The 15,843-nt window shown below is 33.3% G+C and overlaps 1 long non-coding RNA gene across 3 annotated transcripts in view; it reads left to right on the top strand.

Moving 5' to 3' along the window:
- LOC306646641 overlaps positions 1–14,565 on the top strand; it is a 44,789-nt gene extending 30,224 nt beyond the window's left edge. For 2 of the 3 annotated variants that reach the window (XR_013759914.1, XR_013759915.1), the window contains exons 2-3: positions 14,056–14,166; positions 14,446–14,565. This is a non-coding gene — a long non-coding RNA (uncharacterized lncRNA). Of the gene's footprint in view, positions 1–9,917; positions 10,243–14,055; positions 14,167–14,445 lie in introns of those variants that run through there. The other variant, XR_013759916.1, reaches the window with a different exon arrangement.
- The last annotated feature ends 1,278 nt before the right edge of the window (positions 14,566–15,843 follow it).

The following is a 15,843-nucleotide window of genomic DNA, read 5'->3' as shown; positions in this document are numbered from 1 at the left end:
GCTCTGTGCTTGTATGGCAAGCACTATACCAACTGAGCTATCTCCCCAGCACACATTATTCCATCTTAATCTAGACAGTCATGAGTTTTGAAAATCAAAGAATGAATAGAATGTACTAATCAACCTAGATGCAAGAAAATATACCAAAAGACCTACAAAACAAAATTTAACTTAATTACAAATATTCTTATAAGAACCTGAAAAACTGTTCATGGGAGTGCATGCCAGTAGTCTCAGATACTGGTGAGGTTAAAGAAGGGGAATGATTTTACACCTAGGAATTTGAGGTTAATCTGGGCAACACAGCAAGAACCTAGATCTAAAAGCAAACAAAACAACAAAAATTAAACAACCACATATTAAAAAAAGTTCCTTCACTGACACCGATGATTTCATCCAAACTTTTAATAATAATTTATGATCATTTAAAAAAAAATAAAACCTTCTAATTCTTTCTATAAGGCAAGTTTACCAGATAAGATATCACAAGAAAGAAAATTAAAAGCCATATTCCATTTTGGATATTGACTAAGATATTCAAAACTACTAGCAAGTTGAAGGTAATTACCTGAAAAGGAAAGAATGTACCCCATGTTCAACAGGAAAATCTCTCTAGATGTCATAATAGAGAAAGTTTCCAAAAATAATTTTGACAGAGAAAAACTTTGGCAAATCTTATGCCAATGTATGTTAAAACCTATAGCAGATTACAACTAGAGGAAAATTCTTTTTCAATCCACAAAAGGGCCCCTGGTAGCTATCTTCAGTTATCCTATTCTGTTTTGAAAACCTAAGTGATTCACAATTTAGTTTGGGTAACAGGAAAAAATAGTATGATTTTTTGACTTCTACTACATATTATTCTGAGAATATTAAACATGGATATTATACATCAAAAGAGAAATAGCCTATGCAGATGATAGTATACTTTATATAATATTTCCAAGAAGTTTTTACACACTAACAAAACTAGTTTGGTAAGAGAATAGGTTACAAGGTCAACATAAAATTGTATAAATTACCCTAGCAATGAGCAATGTCAAATGGAGACACAAACCATTCACAAATGTAGGAAAAATAATTGGAAATAAAGGTAATGACTAAAAATTTAAGACCTGTCCACTGCAAAGTAAAAACTAAAGGTAAAAATCAAATTCAAATAGTATGGAAATAAATGGGAAAGCAGCTAATATTCAATTTTCAAAAGTTTAATTTTGGTAAAAGTCAGAGTGTTCCCCAGTAGGTCAGCAAATTCAACATAATTAGGTGCAAATGTGAAAGTCATTTTGTAGAAATTGGTCAACTGACACTAGTAATCATAAGATTACATGAAGAAAATAAAAAATAAAATCAGTATTGAAGTAAAAAGTTGTTACTTTTAAGAAAAAATGTACTTTGTAAGCAAAATATGGCATGTCAAATATTGAATTTAAATATTTTTAAGATTACCAGTGAGTAGTAGACCTATGCCTGAAGTGAGGAGGTCTGTGTCAACCTAGAGAAGAATTATGCTGAGAATGACATTTGTTGTCACAGATACTACATTCTGAGCATGAGAGAATTTGAAGTCCTTTCTTGATAACTTTCTTCTGCTTCCTAGATTTTTTGTATCTTTCCTACCATAGATGTTCTGTCTTTTGCATTTTACTCAAATCTAGTCCACTGTGTATCATGCTTAGGTACAACTCTTTTTGGTAAATCTCTACACTTAAAAAATTAACTCAGAAACCATCCATTATTTTTACATATGATTTTTCTCCTATATACTTTGGAAGTTATTTTAGGACTTGATTATTTTGTTCTCCCTATACTAGTTTTTATTAAGTATTTTCTCTATTTGTATGCTATAATGTCTTTAAAATCAGATTTATGTTCATGTTAATCTGACTTACTCCTTCTCATGGAAAGACAGATAACACATTTCAAATTTATTATACTATTAAATAAATAGTCAATTTTTCAGGACCACATGTGTTTTAGGCAGGTTTGCATTTTCAAAGGATGTGACAAGAACAATATAGAAGAGGAAACAACTATTTTGGCTCATGGTTTCAGAGGTTCATTCCAGCACTAACTCCATAGCTTTCAGTCCAAAGTGAGATTTTACTGTAGTCAGTGGGATTGAGCCAGCCCAGTCTGGCCACAGCTCTTTGATCCCAGTGTATACCGGTAGTATATATGTATAGAAGAGACTTAGCCAAACTTATCTGTTGTCTCCAATTATGAAAAGTGTGGCATCTGGCTTTGGTACTTTATTCTTTGCACTTTATGAAGATCATATTTTTTCATTATGTAAGTCTAAGAATTTATGTCTTATGTGTATACATGTTGATATATATGATACTTTTTGAACTTCTTCATTTCCCCCTTTCTCCTCCATCCTTCTCTTCTCCTAATTGCTGGCTTCCTCTCCCTTTTCACCGCTTTTCCTCTCTCCAGATCCCCTTAAATTCCTTTTCTTTTTATTTCCTACTCTTCTTCCCTTTTCTTTCCCTTTGTCCTTTTTCCTCCCTTTCATTCAATTTTTCTCTTCCCATTTTCCGTTCCTTTTTCTTCCTTATCCCTTATCTTCCATATTATTTTTATTGTTTTTGATTTCACAATGAGTATTAAAATAATGCAAATAATATTTAGGACTACTTGCCTCCATCCACAAAATGAGTATCTGTAGTAGTTTAGATTCACATTCTTTACAAGAGGAGGAAATATAGTTCTTGCATAGTTAATATTATACATTTGAATACTTACAGTACCTTACTGTATATTTTAGGCTATCACAACTTCATTCATTTGAGAGTCACTGGAATTTATTGGTGAGAGCATTTTGTGTTCACTGTACAGACTGTCTGGTTCTAGGTTCTTTGTCCCCTCATTTAACAGGTATAAGCCATTGAACAAGTTGCTTAACCCTTTTCCTGTTTCTGTTTCCTCATCTAGAATAGAGATTAACAGTAGTACCTACTTAATATGCTTATTATGTACATTAAAATTCACAGTAAAATGATTCTACATAATGATAATCTACTATGCATTTCAAGAGAGGAGAAGAGTTTTGAATGTTTGTTTGTACAACAAAAGGACCTAAGTTTGAGGAAAGTGATATGCTTACCCTGATTTCAGCTTTCCACAATCTATACCTGTATTGAAACATCACATGGTACCCTACAAATATGTTCAATTTTAATGTTTCAATTAAGGAATAAAAAAGATTTAATATTTATAAAGCTGATCAAATAGTGCCTGATAAGTAGAAAGTGTTATATAAATACTTGATGAATACACATCTTAGGGTATTGTCAGAGTTAGAAAAGTGCTTGGTCCATGGTATGTACTCAATAAGCTACTTCTAAAATGTTACTGGTTGCCTCAGCATATTGACTCTTTAGCAGGATGAATCAGTTATATTTTGGTATTTGTGTTATTTGCTACTTGCAACTTAATAGAATTCAAATAGCTCAAGACGTTTTAGAAGATGAAAGATATATGATCTTTATATTGACTGATTTTCTTCTATTGTGGAGGGCCTTTGGCATAATTCAGTTCAACTGCAAGTAGGTTCCATGTACATGAAATTCATTTTTAAGTGACACATCATACATGTTTTGTAAAAGTATTTTGTGACTGGTTTATATGTAAATACTGTATTATGAAACTATATGCTGCTTAATATGTTTTTATAGTTTTATTACTAAATGTCTAGAATTTCACTTTGTACTATTTCTAATTTGTTTTATAGATGTCTTTACAATCATCTGAGATTACATCCTTAGGTTATTTTCTGGGAGAAAAATTGCTTTTTTTTCAATAAAACATACAACCATAGTTTTATAATTGTTTATTATACTAGACCTAATTATTAGTATGACTTTAAAGCAGTTATTAATTGTTACTTCTCATTGTTTAATTTTCATGATTGATAGGCTGAGAGTTAATCATAGTAAAATTCAAGGTCATAGGGCTGGGAATTTCCTCTGTGGTAGAGCACATTAGCCCTGGGCTTGATCTCCAGCAGCACAGAAAAGAAAAAGAAAAATAATGAAACTCAGGGTTATAAAGTATTCTTAAAATATGTTCTTCCACAAAGTTTACATTATATTCACTAATATTTGTTTAATTTTTCCTTCAAAAAAATCAAAACAGACAAGAGGATTTTATGGTGTGATTGTTGTTATGATCAAACCTAAGCATATTTAAAAAGTCTATTGATACTGGATTCTCATTTCCCAGATTTTACAATTTATTTGAACTGTTTGTGACCTGCCCTTTGGGAGTTTTAGAAAAATCTTCAGGTGATTCCAATTAGCAATAACTTTTGGAAACCAGTGTGCTAATTAACATGAAGGGCATCTGTTTTAAATTATATGTAAAAAAAAAAAAATATATATATATATATATATATAAAAGATAAAATTGTATTTTTTTCTTTCTTTTCTTTTTTTGGGTACCAGGCATTGAACCTAGGGTAGCTTAATCACTGAGCCACATCCCCAGCCCTGTTTGTTTGTTTATTTATTTATTTTGAGACAGGGTATCACTAAGTTGCTTAGGACCTCATTAAGTTGCTGAGGCTGGCTTTGAACTTGCAATATTCCTTCTTTAGCCTTCCAAGTCACCATGGAGAGTGCCACCATGCCCTACCTATAATTTATTATTATTTTTTAAAGTTCTCTGGAGTCTGACCCTTTTATTCTTTCTGGGTGTTATAGGAATAAAAAAAAAAAACAAAAAAAAAAAAACATTTTTTTTTTTTGTGGTGCTGGGAATTGAACCCAGAGCCTTGTGCATTCAAGTCAAGCACTCTATCAACTGAGCTGTATACCAGCCCAAAAAACCAAATCTTAAAATTTAAAAACATTAAATTAAAATTAAAAGATGGTATTTGAAGTAAAATTAGATGATGTTGGAAACTGTGAAGCTAATAAGTTGACTGTGACACATCAGTTGACAGTGCTGTGAGTGGCAGGTGAGGGACATTGTTGCTGTGATTTGTGTCTTTCTGCAGTAGGTAGGACTGAAGATCTGAATGTATGCTTTCTACTGCATGTGTCCAGATGCCATGCGCCTGAAAAAAAAAAAGCCCCTCTTGAGTCATCTGGACTTGTCTGAGGGCAGGGGAGGTGGGGACTCACCTTGGTTCTCCACTGCTCACACCTGCAGTTGCTTCATGTGCTGGGATCATTTTATTAATAGACCTTATCATTCTACTTCTGTCTTTTCTCCCTCCTCTATTGGCTTTCCCTTCCTTTCTCTCATTTTCTTTTCCTTTCTCTTCTCTTCCTTATGTCTTTGTGATTTACCCTTGTGTAGTGATCTTTTCTCATCTGATGTTTTTAACAGTTCCTTTATCAAAATCTGTTCCTAGGCTTACTATCCACTACACTATGACATTAACATGTGGAAATTTTTTTTAAATAATTTTTTACTTCAAAATTTTGTATAGTTTTGAGGTGGATATTTTATCAACAATTATTCAGACAAAATTCTTGTGTCAAATTATTTACCCATTTAAAATGTGTATTTTGTGGTGGGCTGGGGAGATAGCTCAGTCGGTAGAGTGCTTGCCTTGCAAGCATGGGGCCCTGAGTTCAATCCCACAAAAAAAAGTGTATTTTGTTTATTCAGATATGTAACCTTAACTGTATTCAATTTTATAGTACCTTCAATGCTCCCCAAAGTAAATCCCACCCCTTAGCCATAACCCCACAAATTTCTTTGTTCTCTCTAGGCCCTGGCAAAACTAATGTACCTTCTGTCTGTATAGTTATGGATATTCCAGACTTTTAACATAAATATGATTATGTGACAGTGAACATAATAAATACAGTTCATTGTGACTGCCTTCTTTCATTTGACATATTTTTAATGTTGATTCTTGCTGGAGTATGTATCACTACTTCATTTTTTACTGTCACATATTATTCCATTTTATTATGCCACATATTATTCCATTATTATTATTATTCCATATTATATTATTGAATATACCCTTAATTTATCAATTATTGATTGGGAGACATTTAGGTCATTTCTTTTTTTATTGTTATTAATAATGCTGCTAATGACATTTGTCAGAATAACTTCTTTTTGAACTACCTCTTATTTGCTTTATTTTGTGATAATTGTATTGTGGTGTGGCAGAGTGGGAATAGCTGCAAAAATGCTTCTCCACCCTCTTTTTTTGGTACCATGGATTGAACCCAGTTGTGCTTAACCACTGAGCCACATACCCAGCTTGTTTTATTTGTCAGTATTTTTGTAATTGTGGATGGACAGTGTGTCTTACTTTATTTGTTTCATTTTTATGTAGTGGTAAGGATTGAACTCAGTGCCTCACACATGCTAGGTAAATGCCGTACCACTGAGCTACAGCCCCAGCCCTCCAGTCTCTTGTTTGAATTTTCAATTTTGAAATAGAGTCTTGCTAGGTTGTTTAGGGCCCTGTTAAACTGCTGAGACTGACTTTGAATTTGCAATGAACCTGCCTCAGCTTCCCAAACTGCTGGGAATAGAGAGATGTGCTATTGCACCTGGCAACACTGCCCTTTGATAGATATAAAAATTATGTATTTGATTTAATTCTTGAGAAACTTTTACCAAGATATACATTCCTGATTGTATTTGAAACTAATTGGTTTTTACAAAAGTATTTGGCTCAGTTGTGTAAATAATTATATTTTCTGTTACACTGAGTAGTATTATAATTTTTTGATATTTTTAAATACTAAACTAAATTTCTTGATGCAGTTCTTAGAGCTTAATTTGCATCAAGAAGTGATAAATCATGTTGGTGTCATTTAAAATTCCCTTAATTTGGGGATACAATTCACGTTGCTCATAAAGAGTAGATAGTAGGAAGAGAATTCTAAATTCTCATTTTTCCAGTTCACTTTTGAGGGTTTTACTTTTAATGGAGGCTTCTCATTATTAAGCCTAATGTATGAAAAACTAACAGATGGAATGCTTAAGCATAAAAGGTATCATTCTCTACTAAGCTAATTTAGCTTATAACCCAATTAAAAAAAACTTGAACTAGGTTCTCTTCTGTGGATTATGGACTATGCTATATCTCCTTCAAAGTTATGAAGCAATAATTCACTAATATAAATATACTTTCTCTGATTTCTGAATTTTCCACAAATTTGGTATATATTTGAACTAGCTGATTGTCCATTTTGCTATAAATCTATTATTCTAGGTGCCCATTTTATTACTATCTACCTAGTTTGCATTTATTAAAATGTATTAATCTGGGTGATATAGCATATCATCAAATAAAAAAATAAAACTCATTACTGAATAAAATGGAAATCAGTTGTTTGCTTTTAAGTTGAAGAAAATGGACATAGTAAAATAAAGAAAAATGAGGATTTTTTATTGAAAAATGTTTGCAAGGTACTTTTTGTAAAAATATATTTTAGTTGTCAAAAGACCTTTATTTTATTTATATATGGTGCCTAGAATTGAACATGGTGCCTCACACATGTTAGGCAAATGCTCAACCATTGAATTATAACCCCAGTCCACCAAGGTACTTTTTAAAGAAAAAATGTTCAATTTTCTTTAAACTGTGACCATAATAAAGATAATTTGCCTATAATTTTGATAGAACCTATTCTGTTCCCTTAACAATGTACCTTCAACCCTCTCCAATGTCATTAGGTTATTATTTTAATTTTTAACTATTACAGGTCATGGTATGTTAAATGCCTAGGGATTAAAATTTTGTGTTGCTTAAAAAAAAAGAAATGAGCATATTTTCATGTATTTGATATAGTAATAGCATTAAAAATTACATACCTGAAATATCTGAAAGTTATTCTCAGACTTTAGAGAGTCTTCTTTTCTTCTTTTCTTTCCTTTTTTTTTTTTTTTTTTTTGGTGTTGCTGCAGATTGAACCCAGGACTTTATGCATGGGAGGCAAGCACTCAACCAATTGATCTATATACCCAGACTCTGAAAGTCTTATTTTCAGAAAAGAATGTATAAGTGGAATATTGGACATAGCATTAGTATTCTTCAGTTTATTTTCTTGAATATATCAGATAGCTTTTTTCAACTGCTAGCAACCTAAACAATTGTAGGTCATTTAAGTAGAATATGGTATTGAGTGCCCTACAGAATTTTTGCAATGCCCTTGGAACATGTGTGGTTAATATGTAATCATAAGTGTACTGAACAGAAGATTGCCATACCACATCACAGTGTTCTAATGAAAACATGACTCCAAACAGTACTACAGCTACCACTTGAGACTTCAGGAACAGAGATACCTTCTTCCTCAGACATCCTAGGAGAATAAAACAATCACAGGGTCCAGTTTTCATGTATGTGATTGTCCTCTCTTGTTCATCTGGTCTTACTTAGAAGAGAATTAGAGTAAGTGTAGAGTAGTCAATCTCTCGATTTTGCCACATTTTAATTTTCTCTTCTTACTTTCTCTTTCTTCTCTTTTTTATGTGTGCCTTGCATCTTCTTTTGTGAGAGTCATACTTTGGCAGGGTATCAAAAGCATTATATGGATCCCAAAGTGTTTATTGAATCCCTTGCTCTTATTCATAGAGTTGATTGAATTGTGTAATAAGTATGTGAATTTTGGTTTTTGGATGGACATTTGGTTTTTCTTTTGTGTTTGTGTTTAAAAGTCTTAAGTAACAGCATGCTATATCTTTTTTCTCCTACCTAAAGTGTCTACCTGATCCAGTCCTATTGGAATTGTGGCTGGAAGTAACAAGAACTTGGAGGGTTCCAGGTTTCCCACCACTTAAAAACTGACATGTTTAGTGGGTGTTGTCAGTAGTCATAAACTCCTAGGTCAAAAATAAATACTCTTGAATTAGCTTTACAGTACCCCCCATTTCTAGAGCTTGAATTTTATAGTGTGAAGTTAGGAAGACCAGTTGCAGTAGGTTGTTGAAAGAGATAAATCCTGATATAGAGACAGGGAAAATAATTAACTATGATCTGACTAATGCAGGCTATGATGACATCTGTTTAGGTTGCCTCACAGAGTGTATAATGAAATTCCTAATTAGCAGGACTCCAAGCAGCAAAATGAGGCCAACTTGAGGTAGCAATCTCAAGCATGCTTTTCAAGTACCAAATTCCATCAGCAGAACAAATCCCATATACCAGTACACCATCAGAATCAAATTTAGCCCACAAGTTGAATTTCTCCTTCAATTTTTCAATCAATCTTCCATTTGGCTGGTGTATTAATTTATATACAGACTGGTATGTTAGTGATCTCGCAGTCTTTCCCTGGTTAAGTGAGGAGGAAGTTCAGGACAATTTTTTTCTCCATAGCAACCCTGGCCAGTGACTTGAAGCTGCCCTGAGTGATGTTAGGGCTGATGAGGTATCATTGATTATCCCAGAACAAATTTAATAGCAGCTTCTTAAATTGTCTAACTCCCACTGCAGCAATAACTACATGAGGATGATCAAAGTGGATCAGCACATTCTCTTCTCAAACTTTCTCATAGTCAACTAAGGTAACTTGACTTTGAAATCATTTCCAAAGTTGTTTGAGGACTTAATGGCATACAGGTAGTGTTTTTCTAAATATATGAAAGTGTCATACTGGGGTTGTGGCTCACTGGTAGAACATTTACCTGACATGTGTGAGACACTGTATTCAATTCTCAACACCACATATGTTTGTGGTACTGGGTATCAGACACAGGGACTTGCAAATGCTTGACAAGTGCTCTACAACTGAGCTACAACCCAGATTTTTCTGTGGTGCTTGTGCTTGACAGGCAAGCACTCTACAAACTGAGCCATATCCCAAACCCTTAACACCACATATAAATAAATTAAAGGTCCATAAATTACTAAAAATATATTTTAAAAAATATTTGAATATGTCAGTTATGGTTGTTTTTGAAGAGAGAGGTAAGTTAATACCTGTCTTTTATAAATGTTATTCTCTCTTGAAGGCATACATAGCATTGTTGGAAAGAAAATGTTGTTTATTAGTTGTTGGAATCCCTCAATTGGAACCATCATTAGTGAAAATGGTATAGGAGACAAGGCTATCAGCAAAGCCTTTGAGCTGGCTGATAATCTTTATGGTTCTCAGTTAAGGAAGTAATTGATTTTAGTCTTTATTTTTTGTAGTGTCTGTGAAGACATTTTGGTCTTTGGCCTGTGCCACTCACCCATTTCTTAGAACGACTGACCTGGAGTTATGAGGGTTGAAATGCAGCAGACATGTGGAAATGCAGAAAATACTATGCATGGTAGGTATGGTAACTGTCTTCTGCTATTCTGACACAATGCTTAGTACAGTTTAGAGAATGGCATGCTTATTAGCACAGTTTAGAAAGTGATGATTAAACAGTCAGAGCTTTCTTCTGGGAGATGGTGAGTTGTGCTCCACAAGAGAAAGTTTGAGCTTACAGAACGTTTTAGAATGAGCAGTAAGCATGCTGAACCTTTGCCAAAGAGTGACACAATCTCTATTACATTGGACCAGGAGCTTGTCTGCCCTTTGCTGTGGAGGAAGAATGCTGTATCTATCATCTGAAGTTGATTGCTATACATAAAACTGGAACAAAACCCATCAATGCCTCTTCTGAAATACATGCAGAAATATGCAAGGCCCAGTAGCCATCATTTAATTTCTAAAATCATCTGCCTACATTCAGGATGAACATGTTAAGCCAAGAATAAACTTTCTAAAACAAGTTGCTTTTTTTGGGGGGGTGGAGTACTGGCGATTGAACTCAGGGGCACTTGACCACTGAGTCACATCTCCAATTCTATTTTGCATTTTATTAAGAGACAGGGTCTCACTGAGTTGCTTAGTGCCTCACTTTTGCTGAGGCTGGCTTTGAATTCCATATCCTCTTGCCTCAACCTCCTGAACCACTGAGATTACAGGTGTGTGCCACCACAACCACTGACAACTTGCTTCTTCTGTTCTTGAGACTACTTTTTAAATTTCTCAGCCTAACCATGTAGAAAGCATCCGATCTGGTGTCCCTGGAGCAACCTGGATTGGCTTATGGGTTGGTGTAAGCATTTATAATGTGTTTATGTTCCTTGAACTTTGTGTCTTAGCTTGTTTGTCCAGTAAATGTCAGAAACCAAAGATTAAAGTCATAGTACTGAATAAAGCACTAGACAGTAAACTGTGTCTAACTCCAGAAGAAGGTGACTTTTGTCATATCATTGAAACTATTTCTGTAGCATAGTACAAGTTAATAGAGGCCATATTCTAGAAGATGGTGATTGTGTCTTTATGATGAATAACTTATTCACATTTTTTTGTGGTGCTAGAGACTGAACCCAAGGCCTTGTGCTTGAAAGGCAAGCACTCTGTGAACTGAACTATATTCCCAGCCCTTACTATTTCTTGAATTTCTATTAATATTTCTATTAATATACTTAGTTGACACACTTCTTTTTTAGTGAATGACTGATTCCTAATGTACATCTCTGTTTCAATTTTATTATTTATTTATTTATTTATTTATTTATTTATTTATTTATTTATTTATTTTTTGCAGTGCTGGGGATTGAACCCAGGGTCTTGTTCTTGCAAAACAAGCACTCTACTGAATGAGCTAACTCCCCTACCCCAGTTTCAATTTCAAAAGCAGGGTTTACCCTATTTTTTTGTAAAACCTGTTGGCTTTCTTGCACTTTTTATATCTGTTATGCTATATTTTCTGTGTGTTTGAACAACAAAGGTGGGAGGCTTCTTGTAACCTCTGTTCTTCTACTTAAGTTTTCTTATTTCATTTCAAATGTTAGTGAAGCCCCCCTCACATTGTTCAACAGTTACTCCTATAACAACTTCTTAATCTGAATCTATTGTCTATTATTGTTTCTGCTTTTTCTGATAACCTTGTGATGTTCACTATTTCCACTTGAATCTGAATTTTGTGGTTTGGTACACAAAAGTCGTGTCTAATCATTTCACTGTCTTCCTGTCCAGCCTCATCCTCTCTTTTTTTTGGGGGGGGGGTGCTGGGGATCAAACCCAGGGCCTTATGCTTACAAGGCAAGCATTCTACCAACTGAGCTATCTTCCCAGGCCCCAGCCTCATCTCTCTTGATTCCTTCATCAGCTCTCCCTGCTCAAAGGATTCCTGAAATTCAAATTACTTTTATTTAATTCAACAAAATTCTTCATCTTTTAAAATATTTATTCCTCTGCTTGAAATACTTTGTCCATTCCTTCATCAGGCACATTCCTATTAATCATTGATTTAGTACTTTTTAAAGTAGTTTTCATTCTTTAGTACCTCTGATTCCCATTGTATGCCAGACATAAAATGCACAGTGTGTTTTACCATGATTGCTGTGCATCTGCAGTTGTACATTTTGCCCTACTTCCTTTTGCAGATTCTGAACCATTTTTTGGTGTCTCTGGGAATTGATATGGCATAGATTCTAAATTGATATCTGCTGCTATACTTAATTGGTGTGAAATCATGTGATAACTCAAGTCCATATATCTCAATGTATGTGAGATCAGAAGTCTGTGTATCCAGAAGTAACTCCTTGATCTTTACCTTGATTATAAGATTTTTAATCTGTAAGGAAAATCAGTATGTTTTGGATCATCTGTGTATATATTCATAAACATTTGTTTTTGTGATATAAATCAAAGAATGGTTGCAGACCATGTTAATGGTAAATAGACATTAGAACTGGGAAAACATTTTATAGATCTGAATACATTATTTCAGCTTAGTTTTTCACTTTTCTTTCTCTGAGAAATTATATTTTTTAATATTCCCTTGAAATAATTTGAATTATCCTTCTCAATTTTACTTATTTCTTCTTTCAGTTTAGGTGATATTTTCTACTAAAGTTAATGTTGCTTGTTTTTGCTTCTTTCTCTGTGCTACCTAATTTACATTTTTCTAAAACTTGGGTGACTGAGACTGATTTTGCTTCTCTGAATGGAGAGAAATGTGTTTCTAAATGCATACAACACACACGCACACACACACACACACACACACACTCTCCCCCCTTGAGATCTTTAAAATTTGGAGTGTTTACTGATGAAAAACATTTTGGATGCTGAGTAATGACTGAGAAGGGAGCAGAAAGAAAACATTTTAAACATGACTTATTGACATGAACTGGTGATTGCTGAGTAAGCATGTACCAGAAAGTATATGGTTTTAAGTTTTTTAATGTATGTTTTCTTTTTCCTTTTGTGTCTTGTGCATTTCCCAAACCTACAGTCTTTAGGTTTGGCAGTAGAGACCAGTTGGTCAGATTTTGGTGCTTGGATATCAAATACAACAATCACTATAGATTTCAACCAGCAGGAACTGAGAAGTTTGTTGGTATTTTAATCCAAAAACAGCATTTAAATTTATATAAACCATGCCTTAAAGTATGAGGAAAAGAGTTTAGGGAAGAGCATGAGGTTAAATATATTGATTCAGTAGTATTTCTTGTTAGTCTTTGAGTAAAATGTAGATATAGAAAAATAATAACCTGTTAACCTTGTGGTCTTTGGGAATTTGTGTTTCTTTTGATGAAAGGAAAATTATTTTTCTTTGTTCTAGTTTAGATACTATCCATCCACTAATAACATTTCTGTAGTTTTCAGCTAGAATGTGTTCATGTTCTGTTGGATGTATATGGAATGGTGTTGGACAAGATCTTACCTTTTGGTTATAAGTAATTTTTTTATGGAGAGATACCAATGATTAATATCACTTCATTATTTTCCTCAACAATTTCAAATAAGTGAGAAAGAAAAACTACTGAAACTATTTGTTTTTAAAAATTTTATTTGTTTTGGACCTTTATTTAATTAATTTATTTATATGTGGTGCTGAGAATTGAACCCAGTTCCTCACACATGCTAGGCAAGTGCTATACTACTGAGCTTCAACACTCTGTTTTCTTTAAATATATATAATTGACTGAAATATTTTATGTATAAATTATCATATGAATAGGCTGTTCCATGAGAGAAAGTATTTGACATACCTGTAACAAAACAATGATCTTTCCATTTTGTTGTTTTTCTCAAATGTTAGAAACCAAGTCTGAGTCTCACTCTATGTCTATTGTAGGTATCTTGTATGCAGCTCATAAATGCCCTTGTTAAATCTCCTGATGATTCAGACATCAAGCTTTGGATCAGAAATGAATTTATGCATTGTGGATTGAAAGAAATATTGCCAGTAAGTGTCCTGCAGTCTCCTTATTATATTTAAATTAGAAGAGTACTTGAATGCCAGAAATTTAGATAAATGGCCCTCAAGAATAAGTTATCTGTGGGAAAAGACTTGAGTGTAACAACCTATTTTTTAAATTAGTTGATAAGATTTCAGTATTATTTATCCCTTTATATGTTTAAATGCTTTAAATGTGTTGAACAGTTGGTTTATTATTTATGGTTTATTCATTGATTTTTGCATAATGATAAATCATTCATCATAATTGTTATTTAATATCTCTAGAATTTAAAGCATATTAAGAATGATAGCCTGGATATCCAACTTAAAACATTTGATAACCATAAGGAAGATGATTTTGTTTGAGTTCTTCCATCACATTGAAGATATTAGAGTTGAGCTCGAATATCCTTTTTTTTTCAGAGGTCTGGTCAAAACATATATAAAATTACTGCTAAATTAAAAAAAAAAACTGACTGCTCCCCATAAAATATTTAACTCCTTAAAGAATGTGAACTCAAACCTTTTTGTTCAGAAAAATGCAAATTATTAGTACTTTGCAATTTTGTAGATGCACGCATGTGTAAATTGATATCACAATCAACAAATAGATTCTGTTAGACCAGCTTATATAGTGTCCATCTGTAGTTTTTATGTGAGGCACATCCCTCCCATCCAGTGCTTTGCTTTCTAGCACTAGGAATTTGGTAGCTTCCACCCACTGACTGCTCCTTCCCTGCATATTGGGTTCATACTCATGTAGGCTCCTTGTTCAATCTGTAGGTCTGCACTCTTCCTGAGATCCACCAGATTCATATCCTCTACTAGTTCCTCTCCATGGTAGATAATACCTGCCACCAGTTCTGTCAGTAAGTGTACCCTTAGAACTCAATATGGTGTCCATATTGAGTTCTGCCTGTTACCTTTACCCCAGCAACATTTTCACTTAGAAAAGGCAAATTGGTTTGAGTTGGTTATAAAGGGGAAGCAAAAAAGTGTCAGGGCAAGTTGCCATTTCCAGAGTTATTCCCCTGCCCTTAGTCTTCATTACCTGTATTAGGGTAAGAGAGACAATTGTTTCTCAAAGTCTTACAGAGTAAATTCTGTTTTATATTATTAGAGTTGTTTGGTGTTAAGCATAAATAAGGCCATATATTCCTTAATCAACTTACTGAAGCATCTGATGTTTACAACATGGTGTGGAACACAGTTAAGGAAACCAGAGCATAGGTATATTTTATTTCTATTCTTCAGCATCTTTTGCTGATTCAAATGACTATGTTATAAGGTCAGAGGATGTTATATTCTAATGTGTTATTTCACCAATAAAAATCTATTGATTGTAAAATTCACTTGATATATTAATTGGGCTAAAATAATTTTTATTTTTGTCATAATATTGATTTATATAATGTAATTTTCCCCCTCCAGGTATTCATGTGAACTAATATTGCTCATAGAGATTATTTTGTAGATGTACATTTCTGGGATCTGGAGACACATTATTCTCAGATATTTTTGCCTATTGAAAGAGTTTTTGTGTGGAATTTGAGTCACATCATTAATAAACTCATGACTGAGCATTGTGGTATTGAGAAAAAGTTTTCTGACATTATGATTTAAAAATATAACAAAATATCTTGCAGTATTAAAACAAAAGCATTTTATTAAATTATTAGTATG

Source organism: Sciurus vulgaris (genome assembly GCF_902686455.1).
Source record: "Sciurus vulgaris genome assembly, chromosome: 16".
Taxonomy (NCBI): domain Eukaryota; kingdom Metazoa; phylum Chordata; class Mammalia; order Rodentia; family Sciuridae; genus Sciurus; species Sciurus vulgaris.
This window is presented reverse-complemented; position numbering and strand designations above follow the sequence as displayed.